The sequence below is a fragment of the Martes martes genome, assembly GCF_963455335.1.
Source record: "Martes martes genome assembly, chromosome: 4".
NCBI lineage: Eukaryota > Metazoa > Chordata > Mammalia > Carnivora > Mustelidae > Martes > Martes martes.
The window spans coordinates 120,981,287-120,996,526 of NC_137891.1; the positions used below are offsets into that span (position 1 = coordinate 120,981,287).

Below are 15,240 nucleotides of genomic sequence, written 5' to 3' on the forward strand. Positions count from 1 at the left end.
GTCTGAGACTCACAGTTTAGATGTTTACCTCTTTCCATGAGCTCAGAGCACCTGTCAGGTGGGCAAGTGATAGCTGATCTTCTCTGGTCAGGGCATGTTCTAGAGATCTTAGACCCCAAACTGATGTTAATACAAGGCCCTTAAACAAACCTCTCTGTCAGGAAAACTCAAAAGGGGGTGTAGGCTGAAGTCTTTCTGGAAAGACCACTCAGACTCAACGTGCCCATTTTGTGTTGAACCAGACCCACAAAAGAGCTTATAAGGACACTGCAGAATTCTAGACTCACTTTTCCTTAGCTAGACTTAAGAATGGCTCTAGAGGCTTTATCTCCTTGAAAATACTTGGAAGTGACTGAACTATTCCTCTAGAAAGATCCCCCTCCCTTGCCAAATGATCCATTTTGAATTTAGAATAAAGCTGTTTTCAAGGGACTTATTGATGAGAGGTTTTGTTTTTTTTTTTCCTAATTCTTCTGTGTAGCATTACCAACAAGATGGTTTTCCAGAGACTGAACTTCGTACATTTATATCAGAATGCAAAGATCTACCCAGTTCTGGAAAATACAGATTAGAAGACGACACTCCAGTATCTATATTCTGCTGTTGTAAAAAGTAGCTATCAAGCTAATCTGTGCCCTGGAGGGAAATATAATGTGTAGCTGAGTTGGGAAACTGTATGGCTATTTTAAGATCAGGTGTCGTATGTTTAAAGACTATTACTTTGAGCAAACTGATAGCTATAATTCATCAAGAACTATTTATATTTTTAAAAGCAGTATTTAATGTCTTTTGCAGCTTTGTGTTGGGTTTGGTTTTTTTAAAAACTAACTTTGATGAGAGAAGCTATTGGGTTCTTGTTATTTCTTGTTTATTTTGCCTTGGCTTTAAAATGTAGTCTCCATCCCCCTCTTTAGCTCTTAACTTCTTGCTTCCAGCTCTTCTGACTGGGTTGATTGTATCATCAGGGGAGAACTATGCCTGGTCCAGCTTCACACAACTCCCTCACCCTGGTCTTGGCCACTCTCTTGAGGTTCATCTCTGAGAGAGAGGGGATATGGTTGCTGTATATCAGTAATCATTGCATTTTAAAATCTTGTCTTAAAGGACAGAGTAAGAAAGAGACAACTATCACCAGCAAACAGTCTAAAATTTGGTTCTGAGGGACAACTGTTATGTGATGCTATGTTTAGTTCTAGAAAGGATCAGATTTTCTTAGTATTCATGTATAAGTTTTTTCTCCTCCAATGTTAAAGTATGGAGTTGAAAGAGTATCCTCTACATATATGAAAATTAAAGTGCACACCACTTAAAGTGCCTCTTCAATCCTGCAAAGATTAGTTTAGTGCTTGTGTGGGCTTGCGCAAACTCTGTGATGTACTGTGCCCTTCACAGGCACGTTCGGTCTCACGGAAGAGAGTGTTTTAGCGTCAGGAACTGCAGTTTCAGGGCGAGAGGTTCTAAAACTGACATTAAACATATTTTGAAAAACATCCTGAAAACGTAAAAATAAGTGGAAAATGTATGCCTTAAAAAGACACAGAAACAAAGTCTCCACTCCTTGTATACTGCTGATTGGAATTTCGGGGATTTTTCCAATATGCATCTTCGTTTTGTGTGCTACTTATTCAAATAGAAGTGAATTCAATGATGTGCAATAAAGGTTTTCTCAAAGCACCCTTTTTTTTTTTATAAAGGAAACCGATTCGTTAATTTTTAATTTTGTTTTAAGGGTTAAATGCGTATTACCTTGAGATACTGAAGTCTTACTATTTAACATAATGACAATCATAATAATGACTCCAGGTGTTGAAATGTGAGGTTTTACAATGAGTATAAGCTATTCTTACAGGACTTATGGCCTTTAAAAAATGGAAAATCTAGGTCTCTGGATCCCCTGGTGTTTCATTTGCACATTGAAATTTGAGATACTTGGAGTTCCCCACTGCAACTATTTCTCCCTCTACAGTGTTGATAAGACTTTACTGTTTTTTAAAAAAAATAACACCTTTATAAAAATTAAAAACAATACCTTTATACCTATCAATACTGTATGTATCATCAATTACAGGTATTTAGGTCCATGTATCTCTTCTCCACTTGGTGAAACTAAGGAAACTTCTCCAGATCAGGAAAGCTATTCAAGGGCAGTAACTGTTAATTATGTCTCTATCAGTGTGGCAGTGTGGTGAGAATAAAGGCTTTGGAAACTCAAAGACCTGAATAGAAACCTTGGATCTACTACAAATTGTGTGGATGACCTCAGGGCAGTAACTTAAGCCTCTCCGAACCCATTTTCCTCATTTCAAAAGGAGAGGACAGGACACAGAGTGCTGAGTGTTCTGTGAGATAACATGTAAATCAAGCTTCATAACTGGTGGGCACTCAGGGTTACTCTGGTCCCTTGAAGCACACAGCCCTTGCACATGGTGAATGTTCGTAATAAATGCACTGTTAGGGGTGCGTGGGTTGGCTAAGCCTCTGTCTTTGGCTCAGGTCATGGTCTCAGGGTCCAGGGATCCAGCCCCACATCAGCCTTTCTGCTCAGCAGGGAATCTGGCCCCCCGCCCCTCCGCCTGCCTCTCTGCCTACTTGTGATCTCTCTCTCTGTCAAATAAGTAAAATCTTAAAAAAAAAAAAATAAGTGCACTATTAACAATGAATTTTCTTTTTAAATACCCAATCATAAGTTATTTAGTAGGAATATGAAATTTTAGAAAACACCTGTAATGAGAAGTCGGCTGATATAAAAAGAAGTTATCCCAGTTTATAGTCCCCCTCTTAAAGGGATTGTTGTCCTTAATGGAGTCCTAGCGTTTTGAGATTAATAGGGTGGCTCTTTATGGTGACTTTTCTTTCAATTAAAAAGCCTTGAAAATTCCTTAGCGTAAAAACTGTGCATATACATATACTATATACATGATTTGTAATATGTGTACATATTTACACAATATATATATAAACATAGTATGTCTTACTTTCCATATGCTTCCTCCAACACTTTCAAATCAAGCCGCAGTCTGTCTTTTTCATGGAGTCCACATCCTCCCCACAAAAACCATACTGTACCATTTCCTCTCCTCTTCCAAAAAGGAACCTAACCAAACCACCCTTGCGCCCACCTGTAGGACCAGTACTACGGAAATGGGAAGCCTGTCCGCACCCAGTGGGCGCCTTTGGTGAAAAGAACTCTAAAATAAGGCACTTTTGCCTTAAAAGTGGCTTTCAGAAGAGGGTCAGTTATGTATATCTATTTACATCATTCTGTCCAATTACGTCTACCTGAAGGCGCATATTAAAATAATTACCTGGCAGAATATTCTTTGCCCTAGCTAACCCCAGAAACCTTTTAAGCACTTGCCGATCCAAATCGCCTGAACTCAGGACTTTGCTGCTGCTGCGACCACGGGGAAAGAAGGAATAGGACTCCCCGGAAACCAGGCCGGGCCGTACTGCCAAGTCAACATTACCGGCAGCTGAGCATGACATTTGAGCACGTGCCCGAGAACCTCATTTCCAAGATTCACGCCCGGTTTCCAGCAGGCCGGTGTCCTTTCCTTTGAGCTCTGGGAGGGAAGAGCAGCGGCAGCAGCAGGCGAGGGCTCTGGCTGCCGCAGTCCCTCCTCTCGGGTCCTGCACGTCTGCGGGATCCCTCTGTCCCGCCCAGGGCCACGCGGACACGCACTCCCTGCGCAGAGGGTCCGCTCCAGCTTCCCCACGCGAGCGAAAGGCGATTCGTTTCTCTTTGCCTCGTGCGTCCGTAGCGCTTAATATCTCCGGGACACGGCCCTTGCGCCGAGTTTTGTGATCGTGTACTTAAGAATACAAACACGGTCTAACGAATGAACTTATCCGATGACCTTGCCGGTGGTGCAAAGTCCTAGAGGAGAGGACCGTCTCTTTCTTATCCCGGTGTCCACAGTGCCCAGCATTCGGCTTGGCACGGAGTCCCGAAACTATCAAAATAGAAATGACTAGAGTAATGCGCAGAATGGTGTAGAAAACGCGAGCACAGAAAGGCAGGCGGCCTTGGAGGGCAGGAAGTGCGCGCCCCCGCCGCCCGGGGGCAGTGTGGAGCTCCACCACCCGGTTCCCTTTGGACGGCGCTTTTCCCCAGCCGGAGCTCGCGGCAGACACCCGGGACGCGGGGCCGGCCGGCCGCATCTCCCAGCATCACCCGAGACCAGAAGGCGGGGGCCTCGGGCCGGCTCCTCGGGGCCGTGGCAGGTGCAGCCGTCCCACCCTCGGCCTCCTCCTCCTGTCTCACGGGGGCCGCACCATGCCTCCCGGCGTGGAGGCTCTGGACCTTCCGGCGTGGAACGGAGACTCAGGCGCGTCCTGGGGGCTCCGCGGCAGGTCAGTACCCCCGAGGCGCCCGGCTCCGCCCGGCTCTCCAGCATCCAACGGTCCCTCCCCAGGGGCCCCACCGCCGCCCCCTCTCCGGGCTGCTTTCCTCCCGGGGTCTTCTGGCGGCCGCCCCTCCGCTCCACCTCCCACCGCCCCCGCCGGCCTCCTCTTCGCTGCCTCCCGCCCCCGGGGCTCCGAGAGGCCCGCCGGGTTCCACGTGGGAAGAGTGCCCCAGGGCCCGAGTTGAGAAGCTCTCCGCCAGCTGCCGCGTCTGCCCTGCCCCGGCGGGAGGCGACGAGGTGGAGGAGGTGGCTCGGGGGCGGGGCGGGAACGCCTGGGCCACGCGTCCCTGGGCTCCCGGCGCGCACTTGAGCCCTGCGGTCCCGCCGCCGGCGCGGTCCCCGCGGCTGCCGTCGTCCTCACCCCCTGGCCCGGGTCTGCGCGCCCCGGCGGCTGCAGGACGGGTAAGAGACGGGAACCCGCCTGGAAGGGCTCCGTCTTTGGGGGAGGCGTGCTCGGGAAGGCCGAGATGCGTGTGCACTGAGCTAGTTTTCCTGCTCGGAATCCCGAACGAAAGCTGTGGAAAGTTTGGAAGGCGGAGGCACTGGCCCCGGAGCCTTATCGGTTTCCCCGGGCCGGGAACCCCGAGACAGGATCAGGTGTTTTCAGGCCAACGATCAGGTGAGGCGCCTGAGCTGTGTCTTTCAGGATATCAGAATGTGGAGGAACTCTCCTCAAGTGGATGCCTTTACTGTTCTAAACTAGAGCTTACTTGGGGCCTTGGGAGTGCTTACATTCACTGCTTGCAGTTGGTTAAATAAGACTGGGCTTTGCTTTCCGGAACAAACAGGCCTTTTCCTCAGGTGGGAGGGTTACAGTGCGGCTAACCCCCATCCCTCTGCTTTTATGAAAAGGCGTACAGTTCAACTGGGTGATGCTGCCAAGGGGCCCCACCTCCATGGTCAGAGCTGCAACCACCCAACTGCGCAGCTGAGCCCGGGGGTGGGGGGGGGGAGGTTGAGTACAAACAGGCCTTGGCTCCCCCACCTCTGCTCACAAAACAAATATAGAGGTAGGCCCTTAAATTTTCTTAAAATACTGTAGAGACTCTCCTGCTTTTCCTGCGTGGCATTCTCAGTATTATACACGGACTTAACGCTAGCAAGGAAAGCCAGAATTCAGAAGCACTTGATCTCTGCTGGCTGTCTAGATAAGTCATTCCAAGCAAGGGTGGCATATACTTTTCTAGTGTATGTGGAACCCGTGTTCCTCTCTTCGCCTGACTGTTCCCATGCAGAGGCCAACATAATAGTGCCGATTTTATTTAATTTCCTGCCCTTAAAAATCGGTATATCCTGATGAAGTATTTGAGGAGGCCGTGTTCTTTTCTTGCAAGGAGGAGCATATCGAAAGTGGTGTTTTGAACAACAGAATAATAAATATAAAAGCTCCTAAGGAAGCACGGAGGAAAACTAGGGAGACAGATTTTGCAAGGTCAGTTTTGAATGAGCAGACATAATTTTGGTACACCTTTTTTGACAACTGGATACTGGTCAATATTACACCAAAAACGATCATCTCTTTTAATGCTAGGTGTCTATTTTTAATGGGGCAGATGGGCAGAAATTATACATTTCTTCTTCATTCATCTGCTTTAACTCTGAACCCCTGTTCTGAAAGGGGGAGCAAATGGACTCTGGCTTTATTTATGGTGTTCTGCTTGGACTGATAAACAGGCTTGTGCTTATTGTGGGTATGGTCTATAATCTTTCTCTTTTTTTAATCTTTATGCCAGTATTTTTCTCAGCCTATTTCCTCCAGGGCTTAACCATTTGCATCCACTCCAGAGAGTATCTCCAGAGGCTCCCATTCTTCTTCTTCTTTTTTTTTTTAATTAACATATAATGTATTATTCACCCCCCCCCCCAGTACAGGTCTGTGGATAGTCAGGCTTACACACTTCACAGCACTCACCATAGCACATACCCTCCCCAATATCCATAACCCAATCACCCTCTCCATACCCCCCACCCCCACAACCCTCAGTTTGTTTTGTGAGATTAAGAGTCTCTTACGGTTTGTCTCCCTCCCGATCCCATCTTGTTTCATTTTTTTCCTTCCCTACCAGAGGCTCCCATTCTTACAGTGCAGAACACGTACTCGGCTGTACCCACAAATAGCTTTCGAAGGGATTCAGATTTGAAATATATGTGTGTGTATGTCTGGTTGTGCGGTGCCGGTTGGAAATCGGATTGTATCATTGTAAACTGAGAATGGAAGAAGTGGTCATTAAGAGACAGGTGGAGAAGTTGTCTAGAACATCAGGATAAGAATTCTGATGTTTTCTGTTGAAGGGACCAGCTACCTCGTTCTCTGCAGAGGTGGGATGTGGGCTTCACACTTTCAGGAACTGCTCACCACCTCTGTGATGTGCTAACCAAATAGCCCAAGTGTGGGGGAATCCGGCAGCTTCTTCCTTTTGAGTCAGCAGTCTCAAGATTCTAGCTCATCTTCCTCTTCATACTTTGAGTCAAACTCCCATGACTGTAAACTTAGCCTGTAGCAAACCTCCCCTAAACCAGGTTCTGTGGCCTGGACCCATTAAAAACACCCATGTTCCATTCTTCGCCTGACTGTTCCCATGCAGAGGTCAATATAGTGGTGCCAATTTGATTTAATTTCCTGCCCTTAAAAATCGGTAAATCTTGATGAAGTATTTGAGGAGGCCATGTTCTTTTCTTGCAAGGAGGAGCATATCAAAAGTGGTGTTTTGAACAACAGAATAATAAATATAAAATGCTTCCTAATGAAGCACGGAGGAAGACTAGGGAGACAAATTGCAAACAGAGTGGCAGGGAATAGAGAACTGAAAGTCAGGAATGACCATATTCATAAGCTGAGCTCTTCAGGCTCGGTCTCTGTCAGTGAAGTGAAACCCAGGATAAGACAAACCTCAAAGCTTAGTGGGAAAACAGGTGGCTTCTTGTGGCTACAACTTTCAAAGTAAAATCAGTGGCCAAAAGAAACCCTTTTGGCCAGAAAGTTGGAAGTGGGGTCTTCCCTGAGGCTGGGCTGTTCTTAGCAGAGCCCAGGAATCTAGATTCCCTGTGTCAGTTCTGAAGAATAAGAGCTCCCTTCCGGGAGCGCTGACATCACGTGTTGTGAGATTCGTAGAGAAAAGAAATTTTATTTCCAGACTTCATTCTTCTTTACTCAGGCTGCAATATTCTTCTCAGGGGCAGATGTTTAAAGCCAAGTTTTGGTTGGTTGGTTGGTTTGCTTTGGCAATCATCTGGGGGGTTTTCATCCCATTTTCCTTAGCCTACCCCTAGCTGAGCTTTCTACTCTGTTTTGATCTTGGATCTCTGCTGCCTTCCCTCTCCCTCCCCCCAAATCTCCAGGTGACAAGACAGCTTTGGGCGGGGGTGGGGGGGGAATGCCAGTATTCCTGTTCCCTCTGTTGGGAGATGGCTTCCTTTCTTCTCCTTTGGAGGTGATCTCCTCTTGAATACATCTGGTATTTCAGCCTAAAGCATCTGTCAGGCAATAACTGGTGACTAGTGAAGCTAAAGTTCTGAAATACTGTCCTTTCTATAACTCCAGGACACCCATAATTTAAGTGATGGGCTTAAAAAAATCATGTCACCTATGGTGACTAGAGAGAATTGTTAGAGATAGGGTGAATCTAGGGATTCCCCAACCGACACGGAGGTGGACTTGTCTAAAAATAAGGTAAACTTATTCAGTGGTTTGAGGAGAAAATGATTAATTTTGGCTTTGTGGCTTTTAATTTTACTTTTCCTTAGGGATAGGCATCAGCATGACCCTGTTAAATTGGGCACTTATTGATATGTTAGAGAAAGCAAAATGTAAGGAATGCCATAATTCCAGTCATTTTCTCAAGCTTCAAGCTTTTTTTCCCTTAGGCTGGCTCCATGCCCAGCGCAGAGCCTACGTGGGGCTTGATCTCAGGACCCTGAGATCATGACTTGAGCAGAGCTCAAGAGTCAGAGGCTTAACTGACTGAGCCACCCAAGCACCCCATATTCTCCAGCTTTAAGTGCTTTGGGAATACTGTATTGCTGAGAAATGGAGTTTTACTTTACTTATCTCTGACCTAGAGAACTGATTGGTCAGGATGTGTTTTCAAAAGGGGTGTGACTTGTTCAGAACAAGCACTTTTAAAATGTGCAGACTAGTTCTTCTTTTCTGCTGCTCAGAGGCAGCAAAGTGGTGATGGGAGATGATTTTATAGGAACTTGGTGACATGGTTGGTCATGTCTAGGGAAATTCCTGAAAGTTGTAGCATGCACATTCTTTATGATAGCCCTAGTGGAAAATGAAAAGCCCTTCAGTCTTCCCAGTGCTTCTCAGAATTAGAATGGGCACAGCATTTATGTTCTGAGAGCTATGCTTAGAGGGTAACCAAGGTTTCTTTCTTTGACTTTCTTTCCTTTTCCTTTTTTTTTTTTTCCTCCTTGACTTCCTTTAATTAGGGCCTAACTAACCCAGAGCCTCAGCTGTCTGGATCACTCTCTTTCTTTCTCCCTCCCATCCATTCCTTCCCTCTCCCTTCCTCTCTCTGTCTCTCTCTCAGCAACTCTTCAAATCATGACAAAATCAGTTCATTGCAAGAATTGGAGTAGAAGGGGCGCCTGAGTGGCTCAGTGGGTTAAAGCCTCTGCCTTCGGCTCAGGTCATGATCTCAGGGTCCTGGGATCAAGTCTCACATCAGGCTCTCTGCTCAGTGGGAGCCTCTCTGCCTTCCTCCCTTCCTCTCTCTCTGCCTGCCTCTCTGCCTACTTGTGATCTTTGTCTGTCAAATAAATAGATAAAAACTTAAAAAAAAAAAAAAAGAATTGGAGTAGAAGAAAAAACCCAATGTGGTTTGTTGGGATTTTTCTGAAGTCTTCCATCTGCCAGATTGCCCTGTGACACCCCCACCCCCGGAAACACTGCCGTTCAGCCTCTGCATGACTTCCCCACTTTCTCCCTTTCCCCATGAATGTTGGGCAGGGAAATACTGGATTACATGTGTTATTAGATCCTCTTTGACATAGCTTATTTTAACTCATAATGGTAACTCAAGAATCTGTATGTCAGTCACCAAAAATCAAGAAAATGTGGAAAATTTAAAGAAGAAAATTAAGATTATATATAACACGACTTCACCGGATTACCAAGACTTTTTTTCCTGGTTTATGCACTTCTAGACTTTTAAGATGTCTAATTACAGATATAAATGTCCACATTTTTGGAAAGATAGAACCTCAATATATTCTGTAACTTAAAAAAAATTAACAATATGCATTGACATCTTTAGGCCAATACAAAGTTGTCAGTAGGATTACAGTGAATATTTTTGTAGCCATCATTCTGACTGGTGCTTGTTCTGAAAAACTCACACCCTCTTTGAAAACCCATCTTGTTTTTTGTTATGCTAAATTTGTGGCATAAATCCTTAGAAGTTTGATTCATAGATCCCAGTTACTGTCCCAAGTGCCCTTCATAAATTTACATTTCCATCAATAGAGTTTTGTTCTCAGTATGATAAATAAAACTTAAGCTAGATTTTCACCGATTTGTCTGTTAGTCCATTTTTGTTGTTGTTAAGTGTTCACTGTCCTGTTCCGATCCTCTGCCTATGATTACACTGGGTTGTCTTTTTCCTACTAAGAGCTGAGAGCTCTCTACAGATAATAGGTCATAAGCTTTTCTGCCTACTCAAATATATTGCAGAGCTTTTCTGCATTCTGTCTTTTAACTTCTTGAAATCATAGATGTTTGTGTAAAGATCTGTCAGTCTTCTTCATTGGCTTGTAAATTTCATCATCTTTAGAAAGGCCATGTCAAATTCTATTTTAAAAAGGTCTATCATATGCTCCAACCAATTTTATTTTTTTAAATGTACCTAAGTTTTACTTTTGCATTTAATTTCAAGGAGGACACTCCTTTTCTCTCTCCCCAATGGATTGTGAGTTTTCGTGATAACTCATGGAATCATTCATTCTTTGGAAAGACTTTAGGAATATTAATTGAAACAAAATAGGGTTTCTATCAGCAAACCAAGCAACTCAATTACCTAAAACTCTCTAATGTATCTTGGCTAAGCAAACATTTTCAGTATATTTCTAATTCAAATTTTCCTACCCATGTTTTAGACTTTGCATTCTTGTTATTGTATTGCTTTTATTATATTTGTTTCTGTGGCTGGCATTATTATTAGTTCACTTTACCAGGTGCTGGCCAAGAAATGTTCATGTTGTCAGCATTGTTGTCTCCTTCATGGACCCATTTCTTCCCCAAACAAGTATTCATTGAACACCTCTTATGTGTTAGGTGCTCTGCTGTATGCTAGGGGATATAGTGACTAGCAAGACTGGGCCTTCATGCAGTTCTCTTGTAGGGAAGACCAATGAAGAATGTGATCTTAGTTATAAAGGAAATTCAGTGATGGGAGAGGCTGTGGGGAGCCAGGCATGCAGAGAGCTGGGCAGAGCAGAAGGACGGGTGAAGCAGCAAATGCATATGTCCAGATCAGGATGTTCCAGGGAGGTCAGTGGGGTAGTGAGGAAGGGGAAGGGTGGGTGTGGGAAGGAGGGGGGCAGGAGACTTTTAGGCAATGATGGGGGGGGGGTTGGATTTTAATCTGAGAGCTGGGGAAAGCCACTCCAGAGTTTTCAGCAGGGAAATGATATCTGACTTGGGCTTTTAACATTACCCCTCTGGCTAGCCTGTGGGAAAGTGGACGGCTTTGAAGTTGTCAAGTGAGAAGTGACAGGGCATGGACCAGGGAGGCTGCATCAGATAGAGACAGAGATGGGGACTAATCCATGATGTGCTTTGAAGGAAGACTTGGTCAATTGGATGTGAGGATTGATGAACAGGAGGACCCATTGTAGGGCTCTGGAGCACAAGTTCCTACACTTTCCTGCCCACTAGAATCACCAGAAAATCTTATCAGAAATCTTGATGCTCAGCTCATAACTGGGCCCTAATTAAATCAGAATGTCTAGGGGCTGGAAGCCAGGCACTGAAATGTTTTAAAAGTCTGCAGGTGCTTCTACTGCGTAGCCAAGCGGGGGGAACCACTGATAGGGGAAGTGATTACAGCTGAAACATCTGGATAGATGGATGGAGCAGATGGGTAGAGAAAGGGGTGGGAAGTTGATTGAGAAATCTCTTAGACAGGCGGCTGGAGTTTCAAGGAAGAGGTTGGATAAGGGACTCTGTTTGAGAGAGAGACTTGCTGGAGTGGCGAGTGTGAAAAGTCCACATCATGTGGGTAGTATTTAAAGCCACAGGACGGGGCAAAGTCTTCCAGAAGGGAGGACGGAGGGCGGGGGATGGAGGAACCCTGGGGTGTGTCCTGAGGCACTCTGGCAGCTGAATTCAGATGGGAGAGGAGCCAGCAAAGGAGACCGGGAAATGCCCAGTGAGGTAGGCAGAAACGCCAGGGCAGTGGGGTGTCCTAGAAGCAGAGAGAAGAGGTTGTCCCAGGGCATGTAGTGGTCAGCTGTGTGAAATGCTGCCGAGCCCTTACGCTGCAGCCTGAGGAGTGGCAACTGGAGTCCGCTGCAGCAGGAGAGCACGCACCTCGAGCAGTTCCACTGGCGCAGAACCAATGGAAACCAAGGGTTTGCTCTAGACAGTCAGAAGCCCAGAGAGACCCTGAGCAACGTAAATGTTGGGTTTGTTCCATCAGGTGGCTTCACCTGTTTTTTCTTTCTCATTTTGATAACATGACCGTGTAGAAGTCTCCTGATCTTAGGGACTAGGATCCTATTGTTGGCTAAATTCCACACATTTCTAAATAGAAGAAAGTGTATTTGAAATACTAGTTTATTGGCACATAACATTTTTTTTTCTTCGTTCTTTACCATCCTACAGGCTGTGATTCCTTAAGAAATATTTAATTCTGGGATCCGGAAGGAATACTGTTGGGGTCAGTAACTTGGATTCTTTGGGGGTGGGTTGCAACGTTAGGGACCCTTAGTTGTCGTATTCATAAAATAACGAGACAGAAATTGTAATCTCTCAGGTAGAGGATTTCAAACTGGGTGCACAGTAGAATAACCTGGGGAGTTTTTAAGAGCTCCCCTCACCCAGATGCCCAGGCTGCACCCACACCAATGAGGCCAGAATCTCTGGGGGCGGAAGCTGGGTTTCCATGGCTCTCAGGTGCCCCCAGGTGACTCTGTGTGCGGCCGAGTTGGCAAACAGTGGCCCTGTGTGGCCTAGCTCTTCTATTGAATTACCCTATTCTTGGGTGTGAATATATTCCCTACCCTCAACAAAATCAGGAAGAAGGGAGGAATGGGTACTGGGCAGGCAGTTAGCAATGTCTATCAAGGGAAGGCTCAAAATTTACCTTCCAGGCTTCCTTTCACAGGCAGAGATTGATGGATACTCACCATAAAAATGAGGGAACAAAGGAAGTCCTGGAAATGCAGAATCAATTTGGGAAGAAGGTGAAGGGAATTCCCAAATGGATGGCTCTTAATAGGGATTAGGAGCAACCAGAGTGTAGGTTGGAGCAGGAGGATGTATGGGGAATGATGAGTGGAAATGAACTGACAAGTTGCCCCACTTATTTGACTATATTGAAGGGAGCTGGCAGATTCAGCCAGTTTGGTGACAGAGTCCTTGTTGGTATGCTGAAAACTGAGCAAATAGGGAAAAAGGCAATTAAACACCAAAACCTTCTTTTTACAAGAAAGAATAAAAAAAATGGGGTGGGGGGGTGCCTGGTTGGCTCAGTCAGTAGAGCATGCCACCCTTAATCTCAGGGTTGTTAGTTCAAGCTCCATGTTGGGCATGGAGCCTACTTAAAAAAAAAATTATATATATATATGTATATATATAATTTACATTTATATATAAATATAATTTATATATATAAACATAATATATATAAACATAAACATAAATTATATAAATATAATTTATATATATAAAATCACAGTGTACTGCTGGCTCAACTACGAAAAGTATTTGCGTATTCACTTTGTAAATTTTGAATATTAATTTATCCAAATTTTTATTAAAATTTTATTGGGACAATGAGTGGGGAGGTGAATGTGTATATTTGCTGGTGGGGAGCAGATATAAGAGCTAAAATCATCTTTTCCATAGGAGGATATAAATTGATAATATCTGAAAGAGTAATAAATCGTGGAACATTATTCAGAAATATTAAATAACTGAAGAGAAACGTAAAAGAAGTTTCCTCTAAGAAGTGAAAATCAGGGGTGAGGTTTGTTACTGTTCTTTTGAAATTATGTGCACTCTTAAATTTGGGGGGAGAAGATGACATTGAGGGGGGTAGGTGGGACAAGATGAAACAGTGCTCCCCAGATGTGGGTTCCTGGAAGGCTGGTGGTACTTATTGGTCCCTGTGCTAAGGATAGAGAAAGCATCGATTGGGGAAGTGGTTCCCCTGCTTCTGCTGTGTCATCCTCTGGGACGAGTAAGAGAGTTGTGAATTAGGAAAACCATTCTGTTCTAGCACCACTGCGTCGATATAAGATCCCCAAGCAGTGATGTCTGTCAGGAGCTAGGGGAACAAACTCCAACTCCTCCCAAGCTAAGGAGTTTATAATGTCAGCAGGGACAACAGAAGAACAGCCACTGAGGTGTGGTTGGAGCTCTGAAACACTAGAGAAGTAGTCCCACAGATTTTTTATAATTTACCCCATCAACTAAAAGAACATCCACCCTCTCTGAATGTGTATCTGTATATTGTAAGTAGAATCATATCTACTATAAAAAAAAGAGTGAACATTTTTTAGAGGTGGACAGAGGAAGAGGAGAGAGAGGATCTGAAGCAGGCTCATGTCTGGAGTGGAGCCTGATAGGGCAGACACTTAACCAAGAGAACCACCCAGGCACCCCCTAAAGAGTTTTCTTGATAAATCTTGATAAATCTGTTTCTTTTTTCTAGATCAGATCTACTTTTTATCTTTTTTAAACTCATGGCAAGCAAAATTTGCACTAGGAAAGTATTTGAGTTTCCATTTTCTTGATGTTAATTAACATGGGCCCTCATTCGTTTTCCAGTGAGTCTCGTTTTTTTGCCAGAACCTTTATGTCCCTTGCCCACCTTGTGAGGGTTGACTAAACGGGAAAGTATACTTCAAAAGTGCTTGAATGGGCCACAGAAGCCTTTAGTGGTAGGGCCATGCTGAAAATCAGTGAGGCCACCACCATCAAGCCCCTACTTTGGGAAATCTCTTTCTTCCCCAGGGTGTGTTGCCTACCTATGTGGGGCACAGGCACCCATCGTTCTGACCAGGTGAGGGCAGCTTCCGTGTGATACACAATGATTCCTATATTAAACCTTGTAAACCTTCACTTCTGGCTTTGCTAGGTTAGTCCTCTTACAAGCCCTAACCCTTTCTTCCCACATACCAGTAGTAATTGGCCTTAACTCCCACTTGTGTGCACACACCCCTCTTTGGATGCCACTAGAGTAGAAAACAGTATTTTCTACCTCATTCTATGTAGGGTAAGGGTCATGCAAGCTGAGAAACTAGCAGCTTGGGCTGGTTAGCTTATTTGCTGAGCTGATTACACAAATAGGAACAAGGTGCTGTCGTAGAAATTGGTGTGGGCATTTTTCTGAGGCAAAGGTCAAAAGCTTTCACTGGTTCTCACAGGGGGTTATGACCCCCATGAGATTAAGAATTGCTGGTAACTTGTTTCCTTTTACGTTTTTTAAAACTTCAAGCTTCCATGGACTTTCTTAGTTATTGATTTGTTAAAAACGGAATTGCCCTTGGTCACAAGATAGCCTTAAGTGTAGCTGACGTTTCGCAGTCCTGATTATCTGAGAGAAGAGTAGGTTTTCTTAGTAACAGACAGTAGCTTTTTTTTTTTTTTTGAAGATTTTATTTA

At 44.7% G+C, this 15,240-nt stretch overlaps 1 protein-coding gene across 1 annotated transcript in view; it reads left to right on the forward strand.

Annotated features, from left to right (window-relative positions):
• The first annotated feature begins 4,283 nt into the window (after positions 1-4,283).
• Positions 4,284-15,240, forward strand: part of MCOLN2 (mucolipin TRP cation channel 2) — a 54,346-nt gene continuing 43,389 nt past the window's right edge. The window contains exon 1 of the mRNA XM_080802106.1: positions 4,284-4,353. The gene's annotated coding sequence lies outside the window, so the exon portion shown is untranslated. The remainder of the gene's footprint in view (positions 4,354-15,240) is intronic.